The following is a 17,523-nucleotide window of genomic DNA, read 5'->3' as shown; positions in this document are numbered from 1 at the left end:
TTATATAATATTTATAATATTTATAATAGTAAAGTAATATTAATCATTTGTAATAAATCGTTCTATTTGTATAAAGTCGATACAACTATGTAATAGTTGAATCGCTATTTATTTCACTATCAATTAATAATTCACATCTATTGTTATCGTGACTATATTTTAATTATATTTAATACTACTTTTCTACTTGTTACTACTTTGAAAAAGTAGTTGCACGTACTTAAATTTCATAATTGTTATAAATATAGTTGCCAGAACTATTTTCTGTCAGTATATATAGAAATTAAGATGGCTGAATTCTGATGTAACAAATAAAAACTGAAAGATAGATAACTAGAAAACTAAATGTTGCATGATTAGAAGGTACAAATGATGTTATAAACTTATGACTACATTTTATAAAAACAATGAAGAAATTAACCGAAATTTATCGAAAAATAGAAATAAAACTATTAAATTAAAAAATTAAAGTTTCCAAAAGTAAAACATTTATATGATAAAATTGTAATAAAATTAAGACATAAATTCGAGATTTGCGAAAATAAACATATGTGAAAAAAATTATTTAAACTGAAAACATCTAGAAACTTTCTTCATTATTAATTTTAACGTTATTAATTGTAACGCAAGATAACATTAACTTAAATATCAACTTTATGCGACTGAATTTTTTAATTTAATACCAAAACGTATCCGAAATTCTTTTTATGCTTAACATAAGTAAGTAAATAACATTTATTAAGAATAATTAAGGTGTCAAGAGTGCAAAGTTAATGGTAACCGTAAGTTAATAACGGTCAGATTCAATTAACAGGTTTCCTATTTATGGCGTATACGAAATTATGATAAACCTGCAACGCGGCGCTGAGCACAGAGGGTGTAATTATAATGCGATCGTGGTAATAGTTTCGGTAACAAGCCTTCCAATTACTCGAGGAAATCCCGATATTCCGCAATGTTTTGTTTGGTAACGTGATATTCAATATCGCATTGAATAACGCATGGTACCATGATGAATGCATAATTGCGAATCGTGCAATCCGATACATAGTAGAACGGTCCGGAATGTTAGAATCGACGATATTAAGTTTGCCTAATCAAAAAAGGAGTTTGCTTCAGACGTACAGTTGCATATAGTATTTCATTTTAATACCTAACCGTAACTCGAGATTATTGAAAGAACAGCTTCGTTAGTAGGAGAAATAATTGGACAATGGAATACCTTACGAAGAAAACCAGAGACAGATAAAAATAAAGATAAAAGGCGCGATATTAAATAAATAAATTATTATTTATTGAATATCTCGTATTTTGTTCCTTTAATGTTAAATTAATCGATTGGACAGATGGATAAAAATTAAAAATTAAAAAAAAAAAAAAAAAAAAAAAGATATCAAGAATTAATTGTCTTTAAATTTGTCGGGGATAATTTAGAGATTTGAAAATTGAGAAATTTTTGGCCTCATTCTGAATGAGATGGCGAGATTTTCTCGTGTGCATGTTACGTAGCGAGAGAAGTGACATTCCTAACATGTTGCTCGCAAGTTTCCGTAAATTACGGCATAAAGACGCAGCCGGGGGTCGAGAAATTATGTTTCCGACGAGTAAGTAATCTTAAGGCAGCATCGCTCTATAGACCTTTAAATCACCGCTTGCAAACTGCGCCCACGTATCCTTTGCTGTCCGGAACAGTGTAATGCTCTCGTGTCTACAAATGACCTCATTTGCCGAGGTACTAACGTCAAGTCCGGTATCCTGTTCATCATATTATCATCGGCGCCAAATTGTGCCGTCTCTCTCTCTCTCTCTCTCTCTCTCTCTTTTTACTCGAACTTTGAATAAACAAAAAATATCAATCACGGAGGAAAAAATAACGTGTGCGCGCGCGTATGTTTTTAATTCATTTAAAAATATCTTCATTTATATTAATCTACGCTACTTCATAATTATACCAATGATTATACCAATCGTTTTATTTTGCGTTCAATAATTTATTTCAATTATTAAGGGAGATTAAAGTTAAACATAAAAAAATATGAAAAAAATAAAAATAAAAATAAAATGTAGAATAAAATAATTTCAATAACCCGCTCCGAGCCGATGCACGCGAGGAAGCACAAATGTAAATTGTCGTGATTGCTCCGCACGCGTCGTACGCGAATTGAGATTAATAATTAATAAGTAAGTTATTAAGCTGCACGATGGCGCGCCTGGTTATTCCCAGGTGCACCTGCAACACGGTCCGAATGGCGATAGCTTCCACGACTGTGTCGAGTTGCAGATAATTTCCTGAATTAGTTTAAACGAGATATTTTACTCAAGGTAACATAAGTAACCTTCGTCCGGTTATTTTACAGAGCGAGACTTTGTCTAAGCAAATAATAGTCGTTAAATCGAGACTCGTCACTTTAATGCCTCGAAATAATTCGTGATAAGTAATAGCAGAAAAATATTTGCAACTTTTGTCTCAGATATTACGCAATTGAGTACGCAGCGATTGTTATATATATATATATATATATATATATATATATATATATATATATATCAAAGTTTATTGATGCAAAGTTTAAAGTTGTTATAATTGCAAAAAAAAAAAATAAAATAAAATAAAATCCAAGAGTGAATTATATTTTTCGAATAAATAAGTTAACGAAAAATATGTGACGTGAGATGCATAATGTGGACAATTGCACGTTTAGAGTTAACTACATATGTACGAATTGAAGAGAATTATTCATAGAGTTGGACAAAATGATCGTTGTTAGCAGGTTTAATGCTAATGCCAACACAATATAGATTGTAAACCAATGCCCCGAATTATTAACCAATTTATACGTTAATTCTCCGCCCTTCTCTTTCTCCAACTCGAAATAGAGAGGCATTAGAATCACGACAAAGCGGAAAAATGAGTTTGAGTTTTATATTAAAACGCGGAGTTTTATATTAAAAAATATAAAAATTACATTTGGATCATGACTGGAGAAAATTTCAAGAATTGATAATACCGACATCGACAATGAGAACATAACTTGAAATCCTTCCATTGCGCGTAGGCGAATTGTCGGCATCATGAGCGAGGAACGAATTTAATTTGCGGCTCAAATTGCGCCGTCTGCAAAAATCACCATAAGTGCGAACGAACGAACGAACGAACGAATGAACGAACGAACTAACGGGGATATTCACCATTAGGAATTCCCAATTCACACCGTAATTATCGCTAATTGGACTCCGGATTATATTCGCGCGACACTCGTCGCGTGAAAGTCGTTCGAGACGCGAATTATGCATGCCCCATACGTATTTCTAAAAGCAAAGGCCATTACGATGCCGAGAGGATGCAAGAAAGCATGAAGGATTAGGAAGAGAGAGTTAATTTTTTATGCAATCATTTATTGAAAATTTACAATATCTTTTGATCAATTAAATCTCATTAGCGGCTTTGAGCTGCCTCGGTCCAAGTCCAAGTTAAAAAATAACGGCGCGTGGCTGGCGACATAAGCGATTCTATATTAAATTTATATAATAATTATATACAATTTATGTATGTATAAAGTAAAAGAAAATTCAAAAGAAAATTATTAGGCGCCTCCTCCTGCCTGTCGAGTAATGTCATTTATATATATATATATTGTTCTTCGAAACTTATTCTCGGCTTGTCACATTAATTTGTTCAAATCTTTTAATCACAATTTTTAGAGAAAAAAATTTTTTATTAGACGAAATGTAAAAATAGAAATATTTTTTTAACTGTAAGCACAAGAAAGACAACGCGCTATGTGGAAAGGCGGAAAGCTACGCCTATCCCATGAGTCCCCCTGGCTGATATCCCGATGCCGATGCGTGATTAGTGTCCGCAGGGAAATCTACCACGGACATGTTTGGGAGCTAATGCTCGTTTCTGCCTCAGAAGCCTTGTACGCTTTTCTATAATACAATACAAATGCACCCAGTTTCGACGCAATCCGAATCAATACCATAAGTTCTTTAAAATTTTAAATTGTGATCGTCAGAAAAAAGACATTTTCATTATAGCAATATTTCTCAATTCTCATTACCACAGTACGGACAGCTGTCGAAATTTTTTTTCCCAGTTTGACATTTTCGTAATGTGAAATCGTCTGGTAAGATTGGCTGATAAAATATGTTGTTTTTTTTTTTTTTTCAAAATGACAAAGAATACCAAACAAAGCGCTGAATCAATGGATTCTCTCGAAATTTGACTATTCTTCTAGCGACGGAGATAAATCAGAATAGTCAGTAAAGTTTCTCCGGCAAATGCGTAAATACGACAGATAATTTTATGAAATTTTGGAAAATATAAAAAAATTTGTTGTCAGAGAAAAAATGACGATAAAATTTTGTTTAGATAAATTTTTCGTTAGGGAATCGAAACGAACGAGGAACTTTTCAGTTGAATTTATCAATTATTGCAGGCTATTATTTTCATAGATGAATTAAGCTCAATTAAAAAAATAATTATAAAAGGAAAATGATCAAATTTTTATTAAGTAAATATGTATTTTACAATAATCAAAGAATTTAATAAAAAAATTGAGGAAGAAAGCAAAATAACTTCTCCTTTTCTTTCTTCTTTTGAATTATTTTTGTTATAACAGTTATATAGCAAGTAAGACTAATCTCACAAATGAGTACTCTTCTCTTTAATAGTATTTAAACAAATATGATTATTATTCCCATTTTTATATTGTATTCTCTTTCTTATATAGACTAATCTTATAATTATAATTTAATCAATTATATAATAATTGAGATTTATTTAATTGAATTGCTACATACTTTGATATGTATTTAAAAACGGAGTCAAGATGAAATATGTATGCAAGTTCGATAAATCAGTACTATGATAATTATTTTCCAATTAGCTTTAATTAACATTCTACAGTAATATTCCGTAATGTTCGATGAATTTTAATATAACAAAAAAAAAAAAAATATAAAGATTTAATGTCGAACAACGGAATTTGCTTCGTTGCTTTGTATAAAACTTTTCTACCACGGTTACATGACAGAAATAAGTTTCATCGATAGAATGTGCGGTTTATAATACGTAAAATTTTTGGTGCACATACTTCAGAAATAAAAACGAAGTCATGTTGACCAGCAGGAGAACATCCGTATTTGCATTATGCGTGGAATTTATCCTTCCGAGATCAAATACAAAGAGTTTTAAATATTTTTATTCGTGCATTTGTTACGCAATTTTTAATTGAATAATATTATGGAATCATAAATTTGTCAAAGTAGAGTGTGTCAAGTGGCTGATCGTTATAGAAATGCAACGATTCAAGTTCTAATGGAAAAAGTTCAATCGGCAAAACATTACGTTACAGACACCGTTCGAATGGTTCGAATGGAGACGTTTCAGTTGGAACATTTCGAGTGGGCATTTTTTATGATTCAAATAAATATTTTATGAGGACTTTTTAAACTGTTAAAAATTTAACAGAAAATTTAATAAAAATTTCTATCTTGGTATGATTTTCAATGGATATATTAAGTAGCTATATGTATATTAGTTATTAAATTTTGTTTGTAAATATCCTTGAACAATAATATATTTATATGAGTATTTTGAGAAAAAAATTGCAATTTGATAGTTTAAAAAATAGTTTTCGATTTAAAATTGTAGAAATAGACATTTCACGGGTCAAATTTCAAATATGATAAATGGGTATTTAAAAGCGATACTGTCGGTAATAATAATATATATTTTTACATTTAATAATTTAAATACTGTTAAAAAGGAAAGTGTTAAATTTAAGAGGTTAATAATCTTCCTTATTGTTGCTATTATTGAATTCTTTTATTTTTGTAAATATTTGTATGTACCTATTTAAGAAAAATTTTATTTCTTTATGAATAATAATTTCTTTTAATAAGACTTATTCTGTCTATAAAAATAATAGCCCGAATAATTAATAAATTCAACTGAGAAATTTCTTTTGTACGATCTTCGAACGAGAGGAAAGATTTATATAAAAAAAAAAAAAAACTTTATTTTATAATTTTGTCTTATATATTAAATTTGTATGTATATCATTTGTATGTGTATTTGAAAAAGAAAATTATAGTTTGAAAAATAATTTGAAAAATAGCTTTCGATCCTCGAGAAACAGTAGAAAGTAGACACTTCACAAGCCTCATGAGCCTAATGATGATGATGATGATGATGATGATGATGATGATGATGATGATGAGTATCCGAAAGCGGCACCGTCCGAGTCGATGCCTACTAGCATGTGTAAATCGGGTTTAACGAAGAAAGATAAGGCTGAGGTTATAGCTACGGTTATCTCACGGTCATGTCGTATGGAATGTTTGACCTTTGATACCAAGTGGGCGTCGTTGTGAGGTGCAAACGGCACCGGCACTCCACTTTGTACTCAGGTGTGTGGGTGCGCACCCCAAGCCGCACCGCTACCTTTGACCGATCAAGCAACGTAAATTCTATGATTAGACCGAGAACAAAGCGGAGTCTCTAAGGAACCCGGCTCGATCACAATCAAGTGCAGCTGCGCGTTCGAGACGATCGAACTCGGATCGAGAGGAGAAGGAACCCTTTGCGATACGAACCTTACCGTTCGAAATGCCTCTCCCATACACGCTGCACTCTCCTGCGGGAGATATTCTCAGATTTGATTTTCGACGAAGATCAAACGAGGAGAGATTGCTTCCAAGATATGTCTCCCACGGTGGTCAACATTTGTACGTGTAAAGTATACATAGCATAAATATATTAGATACGTCCCGTATTTCATAGTACTTAACGACCCCATTGATAGTTTGCTTGCAAACTGTTCGTTGTCTTATGTTGCGCATGTTATCTTTAATTGAATTCGATGACGATACTCCGTCACTGATAAAAGTTCCAAATAAAATTTATAGGATAAAATAAAAGCAAGTAATCTTTGTCTAAAACAAACGATTGCTTATAGCACATTTATTTTTTACTGCTGCTGATCGATTTTGGTTGAAATTGATGATAATTTAAGCAAGAAACGTTGAAGTTGATCCTTATGATCGTCTCTCGATTTGTCTAGATTACTCGTGAAACTTGAAAAGAACAAAACAACGATTCGGTGCGATCGCTCACCGACATTGATTTCACATTCGATTCGGAAGTAGTTTTTCCTTGTCTACCGCGCACACTGGTCTCCGGATTTCCGGATTTGCTGCGAAGATAGCGCAGCGGAGATCGATATCGATTTGCAATAATCTTTAAGGACGAATCGGAGCCTCGATAGAATCTAGTCCCTGTATTGTCGGTCATGATAGCTATCTGACCAAGAGAAACGTCACGCTGGCGGAAATGGCGTAACCGAGAACTAGTATAAGAAGACGACACGATGGACGGAGAGCCGGATATCACCGCGATAAACCCGAAACCTGCTGATTTCTCAGCAATTCCAAAGATATAATCGCGAGCAAAACAACTAAAGTTACAACTTAGAATGAAGAATATTGACAATTTTCAAATCAAATTTGTTTTTACAAAACAAATCTTAAGTAAACACAAATATATCCTTGCGCCGTTTATTAAAAACAGAAAAAAATCACGGAAGGAAACAAACAAGAATTTCGAAAGATTTTTGGCAATTCTCCTAAATGAATTATGTCCAAAAAAGATTACATCCAAAAATGAATGAGAATATTAAAATTGGCGTACGCAGAAAATGATTTTTTTTATTACACATTTATCTTCTAAAATATAACCTCATGATTAATTTTTGTTATCTATAGTTATAATCAGTTAGAATGTGTAAACATGTTTAAAATGCATGGTTAAAATGTTTATTAATAAATAACATATGTTATATACGGTTATTAATAAACATACAGTTATATATTTTTTAACAAAGGAAAGTTTGTTAAGAAAAGTTATTACTTAAAGTTTATTAATTAAAGATAATTTTAATTAATGAACTTTTTAAATAATAAATTTAATTAATTTCTTTATTAGAAAATATAGTTGAAATATGTGATGATAATAAATACGCATTTTAAATAAGCATTTTAAAGGTTCCGTCTCCTTCTCCGTTAAAAATAATAAAATTCTGTTTTTGCGAAGAAATAAAAAAAAAAAAAAGATTTACATAAATCTAAATATAAGCAAAGCAAAAGTATAGAAACATTTTTCACAAATTACCCAAGTTTAATATTTGAATTATTAGTATTTTCCAGTACGTTTCTACACTTTACTTTGTCTACCTAAAGCTTTCCTCATATTTTTTAAATTTAAATCAACGAGTGCTTTAATAATTTTACGTATTTCAGAATTAAATGTGTAAATATTATTTTACACACACAAATTTAAAAAATTTTTAATATCTTTAATGTGAAATTTCCATCATAAATATATATATATATATATCGATCATAAATATACGTTTAGACATAATTAATTCTGCAAATGTCTGCGTAAAGATTATATATTGTATTGTATGTAAGTTGATTGCACTTTCTTAAATGGACGAAAATTTGCAATGTATGTCAGATTACATCTCGCCTCGTTAGCAGGGTGCCAGTTGCGCTCTGATGGTGCAAAATCGGGCGAATCGAGGCAATCAGGTGCGTCAGGTGGGATTTTGCAGAGTCGTACGTGTGGGGGACATAACTCCCAAGAGACTTTTTGTATATCCGGTTTGCTCCTCGAGAAACGGCGAGGCTCTTTTTGCTGCGAGATTACGTACGTGCTTCCTTCCCTTTCCCCGCAACATGTAGGTAATGTGTACACGTATGAAGATATATATATATATATATATATATATATATATATATATATACACACATACGTAAAATACATATATACATCCTCAAGTATGTAAATGTATGTATATATGTATGTATACATAAGATGTTCCTAAAGCATGGTTCCTAAAGCATTTCTCTGGCATGCATACAGAATTGAATAATAGTAATCTAATAGTAATAATAGTAAATCTAAAGTTCTAATATTTATCTAGCAGTTTAATTCCAGTAGTTCAATTGTCTCCAAAATTGAGTGTAGAAATGTATATATGTTGAAGAAATGTATATATGTTACATTGACAATTAATTGTTGGCAGTAAGACTTTGTAACGTTGTGAATTTTTTATGATATAAAGATTACCGGTTACAAAATCTGATATTGAAAATTGTGACATAATTATTTCATTATGATCCTTTTTTCGTAAAATTGGTCATAATTAATTGTAATAAATTTATATTTACAACACTAATAAAGAGAATTTTTTTTTCATGCTACACCGCGTATCCGTGAAAAAGTCATACGTATAATTTTTTTATAAAAAAAAAAAAAAAAAGTAAACAGTTTGTTTTACGATATTTATGCATAATCATATGAATGCACATTCCCTACGTATCGCGAGAAATACATTCATATTTGAAATTCTCTCAATATAAAATATCGATAAAAGGTGATCTGCAGCTATAGTGTCTGCCTGCGGTATCTCATCAGGAGAACGTGGTAACCATGGTAACTAATTTAAAAGCACCCCCCCCTCTCCCCCCATAGATGTTCGTATGTAAAATTCTAGCTTCCCCAATACGCATTTGTTGGCTGAACAGTATTGCGATATACTTTTATCTGTTCGTCATTGATATTCCGGCCACGTAAAAGATGGCTTCCTCCCACGGGATAATATCCCTCGGAAGGAATCTCCGCTTGCGGCGCCGCTCCGCTCCGGCTGCCTTCCACTTTGTTTCCTCGCACGGAGTGTCCCTGGCTCCTGGTCTATTCGTGCGTTTTTCCTCGCTACAACACAGGCAACGGCCAGCCTACAGGCCGATTGGATTCCTATTTGTCGCCGGACTTATCGCGATAAAACCGCCCCCGATCGCCGTTTTGCCCGTTCGAGCAAATAAGCCGTTCGCAATTGGCCAGAATCAATCGCTCGACGTGCGTTGCCGATCTCGGCCCAATCAAGTATCGACTCGAGTAAGCCGCCTCCGCGCCGATCGTTTCCGCAGACACTCACGTTCTACGAAACCGTGTTTTCGGAACAAAGCACACGATGCGGAGCAAGCGGCTGAGAGAAATGGCCGGGGACGGCGCAGACATTTGAGAGTTTAATTTAGCGGCCAGCTCAGGATTCAGGAAATATGGCGGTCACAATTTCTCCCTGGCTTTTATCGGGATTTTTATTGCCGTTTGCCGTTGTATCTACCCCTATTGGTATCAACCCCCTCTGAATCTCTGTAGGGGGACAAAATGTACATCGATTCTTCATCGATGTTACTTTAATAAAGACAGTAATTGAAATAGATATATTAATTGTATTTTATATATATATATATATATATATATATATATATATATATATATATATGCTATCATTATATATCACTTTCTGTCATTTTTTTTTTACTTTAATAATAATAATCATTTCAACGGGGATTAGGAAGGTAATTGACATCACATGTGATTGTCGATTTTATAAAAGGAAAAATGTAGCTGCAGTTCGAGCCGTCAGGTTGCAAGACTTTTAAAGATAATAGTACATGATTGGCAATATAAGCAATTATATTGAATTTATATTATATTTATATTTAAAAAATTAAAAATAGAATTATTAAGCTAAAATCTGTCACTTATTATTATATTCTATTTTATTTTGTTAATTTTAACATTATTTTAGCCAAACGTAGATACTGTTATACCTCGAAACTTTAAGATTTTAATTTGATACTTTAATATTAAGTTGAGAAACTAATTAATAAACATAAATAAAACCATTCTTGGTACAAGGACTAGTCAATAGAATTTAAAGTATAAAGTCTCAAAGATTGTAAGGAAAAATCAGACAAATGTATCATGAAAATTCGAGCGTCATCACTAATATTTTTGAATTAAAGGGGAGAATACACAGATTTCCTAGAGATGCAGATGTACTGAGTTAAAAAAAAAAAAAAAAAAAAAAAAAAAAAAAAATATCGTCGTGTTTCCTCTAGTAGACTCTCTAATAGACTCTCGCATTTCGATTTCTGTAATGCTGGGAAATTAATGACAACGATTCCCCATAACCAGTGGGGTAAAGCAAATAATCCAGATTGCCAGCAGCCAGTTAGTTAGTCGGCGCTCCCACTAATCTTGGCGATATTAATTTGTACGCGTGCGGGCACATATATCCCTGTTGCGGCTTGCTGCGAGGATCCTGTAGGGAGCAAGTAGTGCGGGTAAGCGTTAAGGTGGACGGCTGGCGGGCACCGTGTGATGATCAAGTGTTGTACGGCATAATAAACGGATCTGTCGACGTCAACGCCAGAAGGGGCTGGGAAGCAGGTGTCCCGTTCGTCCTGCGAGGCCGAGGATGCGCGGCCGGTGGTGTTAAGATGTCCAAGATAATTACACGTTAATCGTGTAACCTACACCTAGATATTTTGTTACGGCAAACCGAAAAAAAAAGTGTCGGATAAAAAAAAAAGGATGAGCAACATTATTAATACATAGTTTTTTTTTTATAAATGGTACATAATAAAGAGCAATAATTATATTATTGTTTTTTTATCAATAATAATATTATATTCTATTTGTTATTATAGTATTCTGTTATTAATTATCGTATCAGTAATAATTGCACTATTGTTCTTTATTGTATGCTATTTATAAAAAAAAAAAAACTATGTATTAATATTACTTATCTTTTTTATCTAATGTTTTTTTCTTCTATTTTCAATCTTGTAACAAAGTATCTAGACGCGATTAACGTGTAATAAAAAAAAAAAACCCTAAGAAAAATTAGAAATCAATAAAAATCCTGTTATATGATCAACTCAATACAAAAACATATTAAGTAATATTTCTGATTAATTGAGATATTTTAGAAATCTGTATTTGTTAAAATGTGATATGAAGACAGTGTCATTTACAATTAAAATAACAGAACGTTTATAATAGTGAAATTCTATCCTAATATAATTTTATCATCAAACAAAATTATTTATTATTTAAGAAGATTTCATAGAATCACAATAGGATTTCTTAGACGTTGACTTTTATGTGTTTCAATAATAATATAGAAACTATCAAATAACGAGAATGAGAATGAGATCAATAACTTTTATCTGTAAAAAAAAAAAAAAAATACCGTAAAGTTTTTTGGCAATTTAATTCCAACAGGCTAACCAATAAAATTAGCCATTAATCGAATATGCTCATGTTATATGTCATTAATATTGAGAAGATCGGCATTTTCTCTTATATTTTGAATATAAATGCGTTTTGATACTTATCGAAGCATTACAAAATAATACATTCTGCATATTATGTTTTGCCTTATTATTATGCCTGCCATCGGAGGTAACGTATGAACCATTTATGGTATAACAAACGAATCAGTCTCCGTCAACTCTCTGCGGGAGGACTGAGAAACAGGTGTCCTGTCTACGATGAAATAAATGATGCAGTTCGTCCATTCTCGCGACTACGTTTATGAGTTCCGTAATATTTTCTTGATGCCCCCGAACAGATATATTTTATGGAAGGCAGCGTATAAAATTGTCTGTTCTGTGGAGAATGTTGTCATGCAATTTTAATAATAATCTTTCATATTATATTGTGTGTTTACGCTTGATATAAAAAAAAAAAAATGTATTTTGTATATAAGAAGTAAGAAATACAAGTTTCAAAAAAACAATTATAAATCGACAGCGAAGAATTTATTTAGCTTAGCATAAAATCTTCATCCTATGATTATATTATGTTAAAATTAAAATTGTAAAAGAATTAGAAAATTTTAATCGAATGAAGAAATAGAATTATGTACATGATATATACTTAAATTTTAATATTTTATTTAAAAAAAATTTAAATTGTAATATATATCGTGTCGAAGAGCGAGAAAATTGGTTTTTTTTTTTTTAATCTTTCTGATGTATTCAAAATTTATTTATTTTCGAAACATTTTGACTTCTTTCTGTATAATATCATTTAAATTCTTGGAGTCGTCGAGATTATACAATCAATAAATGTTATGGGGGTTCATGATGCCGTTCGTGTATGCCACGATTAGATATACATCTGAATCACGTAACCGTATAGACGCGCACTCCGAGCAATAATTATCACTTAGAGATTGTATGGACAGAGACAAAGCTTAGATACATGCTGGATGTCTCGGCACAGACATTTGTTATCCTACCTGTCACTTGACTCACGTCGCGACTCGTATCTGGCTCGTCTATCACTAGGATAGATATCTCGATTATGCTTCCTGAATGCAGCTCGTGTATGCGGGTAGGTTTATGAGGCAAGTGCATACGTGTGGATTTTAGTCACGCTGTGCGAGAGATCAAATGGATTTAATCTATTTCGAATCGGTTCCGTTTCAAAAGATTTAAAAAAAAACAAAAAAAAAATGTATAATTGAAACGAAACGATAGATCTATCAATCTTCAGAAGATTGAAATTTGTGCTAATCTGGGTTTTTGGAATTGGTCCTGATAGTAGCAGTTAAAAATATTCCATGAACGATAAATTTAAGAATAACTGGTAAATCCTTCTTTAAAAAAAGAAAAACAATGTCTTTATTCATATGAAAAAACACTCGAGAATATTGGCGAGTGTCCAAGTGTATGATGTATTGATATAAATAATAAAGAAAATTGATATAAATAATATTGTATCCTAATCCAATCTATCCATCAAAATTTTTATTTTAATTTATTAATTAAAGTAAACGTAAACGGAATCATGCCATTTTAAGTAAAGATTAACTTTTGTAAAATTATTTTTAAAAAAGTAAAGTAGTGTTATATAAAAAACTTTGAATTTTATCTAAAATTAATATTGTAAATTAACGAAAACATATAAAAAGTGAATATATAAAAATTGAAAATATAAAATTTATATGTACAAAAGAATTCAGTGTGACTGCAAATATGAATTACATTTATTGAGATTGAAGGATGCAAATGTCCTGATTTATGCAAATGACATCATGCAATCTGATTTGATTTCAGCATAAATAATTATAAAAGAAATAAAATTTTTACATCTGTTATCTATTCAAACATATTTTAAATTCATCATAATTGTTCATTATTAAAAAAATTTTACTTTTCTTTATTTTACATAATTATAAAAACTAATGAATGGAATTAATGTATTTATATACAACTCTTTTATTTTGTAGTCTGGAAAATTAATAAATAAGATTACTATCTATACTATTAAGAATTATTAATTTTATAATTAAAAATTTATAAACATTTTAATATATTTTAAAATATTATATTGCATATCCATTTGGTATACATGACGTTTTTTATATGCGTAAATCCGCCTAAATAAATAACTTCTATTATACAAAAATCATATAATTGTATGATATTTTGCTCTTTCATCATCTATTAAACATATTAATCGTACAAAAACATTTTGTATTACAACCCAAAAATATTTCATTTGATTATTTTATAGATTACGTTGTCATAATAGCGATTTAAGAACAAACTTTCATGGATAAAAATTGATAAATTCTCGACATGGGCTTTTAAAACTGCTTTTTATGGAAAATTACATTATATTTTCATATACTTTCTTTGACGAAACTATTTAATACACATTTTCATGGCTATTCCATCGCAATTTTTAAAAACTTTCAATCAGTTATATTTTATTACACGTTCAAAAGGCATTATTCAGATCAGTAGCGTCATTCTATATTTTTACCTTACTCGCTTTACTTTTATTTTTATTTCAAAAGGACAATTTCAAATACGCAGGATATTTTCCTTGATTATTTTAAAATAAAGTAGTAGCAGCATTGGCAATATATTTCGAGGGGTTAATTCTTTTCACTTTTACAAATTTCTTATATATCGGATTATTATTTATTATATATGTATATATTCATCGTTATATATATTCTGTATATATATATATATATATATATTCTTGTATATATATATATATATATATATATTCTCGTAGTCGTATATGTATCGAGAATCGAGACTCGAGATCTTGTAATCAAGATTAAGAGAGAATTAGCTTCCGGGATAGCAATTATTTTCCATGTTCTTCATCCTCATTCTGGAAACTGGATAATTGTGCGCTTGGAATTTAACGCGGGAAAAGGATGTGGCGACTCCGTATCCGAGTGTGCAATTGGTCGGCGGCATCGGGAAAGGTCAGCCAGACGACGGATAAGCACCAATTATTAGAGTTACCGGGACGTGTATCGTTCGTTATCCGATTAAGGTGGCTGAAAAGAAATCCGATAGGAATCCGATGAGGCTCGCTACCGGTCGGAGGTAAAGCCATTACCTCTGCGCGGCATCGGGAAACGTACGGGAGCGCGCGGCTATTGGTGCAGGAATGTTTCAATATTAGTACAGTAAAGTGTGCGCAATAATGGCGTTTTCAGTCAGAAACATTTTTAACATGCTGTGTGCGAGTTTTCCCTCCACTGTTCAATTTCATTGTGACACACACACACACGCATGTTCAAGAAATTTGATACGCCTTTAATTTTTTACAAATCGAAAACAACGAGGGGCGCGTGAACTTGGCGTCCATTTTTTTTTCCCTCTTTTTTAAAAGGTAACTTTAAGTTAAGATTGTACTTACCTCACCACTCTCCATGCCAAAATTAAGTGGTAGAAAATAGTAATTTATTTATTTGTATGAGTATGAGAAAAAAAAAATGATAACACTCCGTCATCAATTTCGTCAATTTAACATAGGATTCTTGTTGTAAGAGAAACAATAGTAATAATATTAATTATTTGGCATGTAAAATTTGTTTAGAAATTATGTTCAACAATCACAGATTTGTGCCATTAAAGTCACAGATCTATAAATCGATTTAGCATTCGTTTTGGCATAATGTATGTCTTGATGGTAAAAGAAAACAAAAAAAAAGTGCAATCAATCTTCTTTTCTGTTCTTGAATCGACAGATAAGAAGATATACAGAAGTATTGTAAAGACGTCATTTGTACTTGCATCTCTATACACACATGAGCGTGATACAGCATTTATGTCTCGCAAACGGCATAATTAATCTAGGAATTAATATAGATGTATTGTCTTATGGTATAGCTAGATTACGAAGCATGCAAAACAAACAATAATACAGAGACGTTGAGTTGGAGGCATAATAATACAATTCAACGTACAAATTAAGCAAAATATATTATCGTTAATTCGATTCAAATATAAACGATAATAATGATAATAATAACAGCAACAAAAGCAGATAAATACTTGATTCTTTTTTTGTCGTGAAATTATGATTTTGTTCTTTCACTTTCATTTTATTAAAAATATCGTATTCTCTTTCGTGACATGACATTTAAAGAAAGCAAAAAGAGAAGAACTACAAAGCCGAATATATAAATACAACAATTGCACATGATTTTGGAGTTAAGCACAACAATTTCTTAAAGCCGTATCCGTATAACACGCGTTACACGCGTTACACGATGAAATAAGTGCAACACAATATACAATAACATCGCATGTTGTGCCGTAAGCGATTCACGCTCAACACAAAGCTTTCGCCGCAAAGCTTTGGCTCAATAATTGCTCGCCCAAAGTTTCGCCGCCGTGCTTCAGTTTCGATACGAACGACGTTAAGGGCGTACACGTTTTCTATCGGCGAAATTTCGTAGCCCACTTCCCTGCGTCTTCTGCTTTTGTGGTGCCGACGTTTCCCTTACGTTTCTGTGCTTTAAGCAAGCCCCATCAAATGCCGCGCTGACATGCGAAAAGTCGCCTTGAGAAAAGCCGGTCGGAAAAGCAAAGCGCAGACAAGAGCGTGCTCTGCTTCCGATTCCTCCGTAGCGGCATTGATTCCAGATCAGAAAGAACGTTTATCGTTCGTCTCTTTGATAGTAGAACAGAACATTGCGGGTACCAAAAAAAAAAAAAAAAAAAAAAAAAAAATAAGGAAAAATATTGCGGGGGGGATAAAGATAATTTTATACCTTTTATACCTTGAAGAACGGAAGAAAGGAATTCTAAGACAATTTCGAAAACTTTTCAAAAAATTTATCACTATTCACAAATATTAATAAGTTACAAAAACTGTCGCGTTCTCTTTTTGATAACAGACAGAGGTTTTTAAATTTTCTTCGTTTTACGAATGCAATCCGAATATATCGGGTCTAATGTTAAATTAATGTTAAATTAATTATTTTTTTAATTTTGTAATGCGTTTATTGTGATTATTATGATTATTATGACGGCGATGTAATAAGATTCATGTATTTTGTTAAGCCGTGTTTCTGCACAACATTTATCTCCTTACGCGTAACTTTCTTATGCTATGCCAGTTTAATTAGTGCGATGAATGGGTGAAATTTATTACTATGCTGGAAATAGTGGGTGTGGGTAATTTAGTAGTGCAACCAACCTTGCGCTATGAAAATGCGGCTGAGATTTAAGTAATTTATGATATTCGGTATGTATTCTCACTAATCATACTTCCTATTTAAATTTTATTCTATATTCCATACCTTAATCCTTGAAATCCGTATCAACACACATAAT

The 17,523-nt window shown here is 31.6% G+C and overlaps 1 protein-coding gene across 20 annotated transcripts in view; it reads right to left on the bottom strand.

The window, feature by feature from the left end:
* The window catches only part of LOC105430125 (CUGBP Elav-like family member 1-A), a 460,379-nt gene that overhangs the window by 98,775 nt on the left and 344,081 nt on the right, over positions 1 to 17,523 (bottom strand). The gene's annotated exons all lie outside the window — the stretch shown is intronic.

Source organism: Pogonomyrmex barbatus, unplaced genomic scaffold (assembly GCF_055798465.1).
Source record: "Pogonomyrmex barbatus isolate J1 unplaced genomic scaffold, ASM5579846v1 scaffold21, whole genome shotgun sequence".
Taxonomy (NCBI): domain Eukaryota; kingdom Metazoa; phylum Arthropoda; class Insecta; order Hymenoptera; family Formicidae; genus Pogonomyrmex; species Pogonomyrmex barbatus.
The sequence above is the reverse complement of the archived record's forward strand: the minus strand, read 5'-3'. Positions and strand labels throughout refer to the sequence as shown.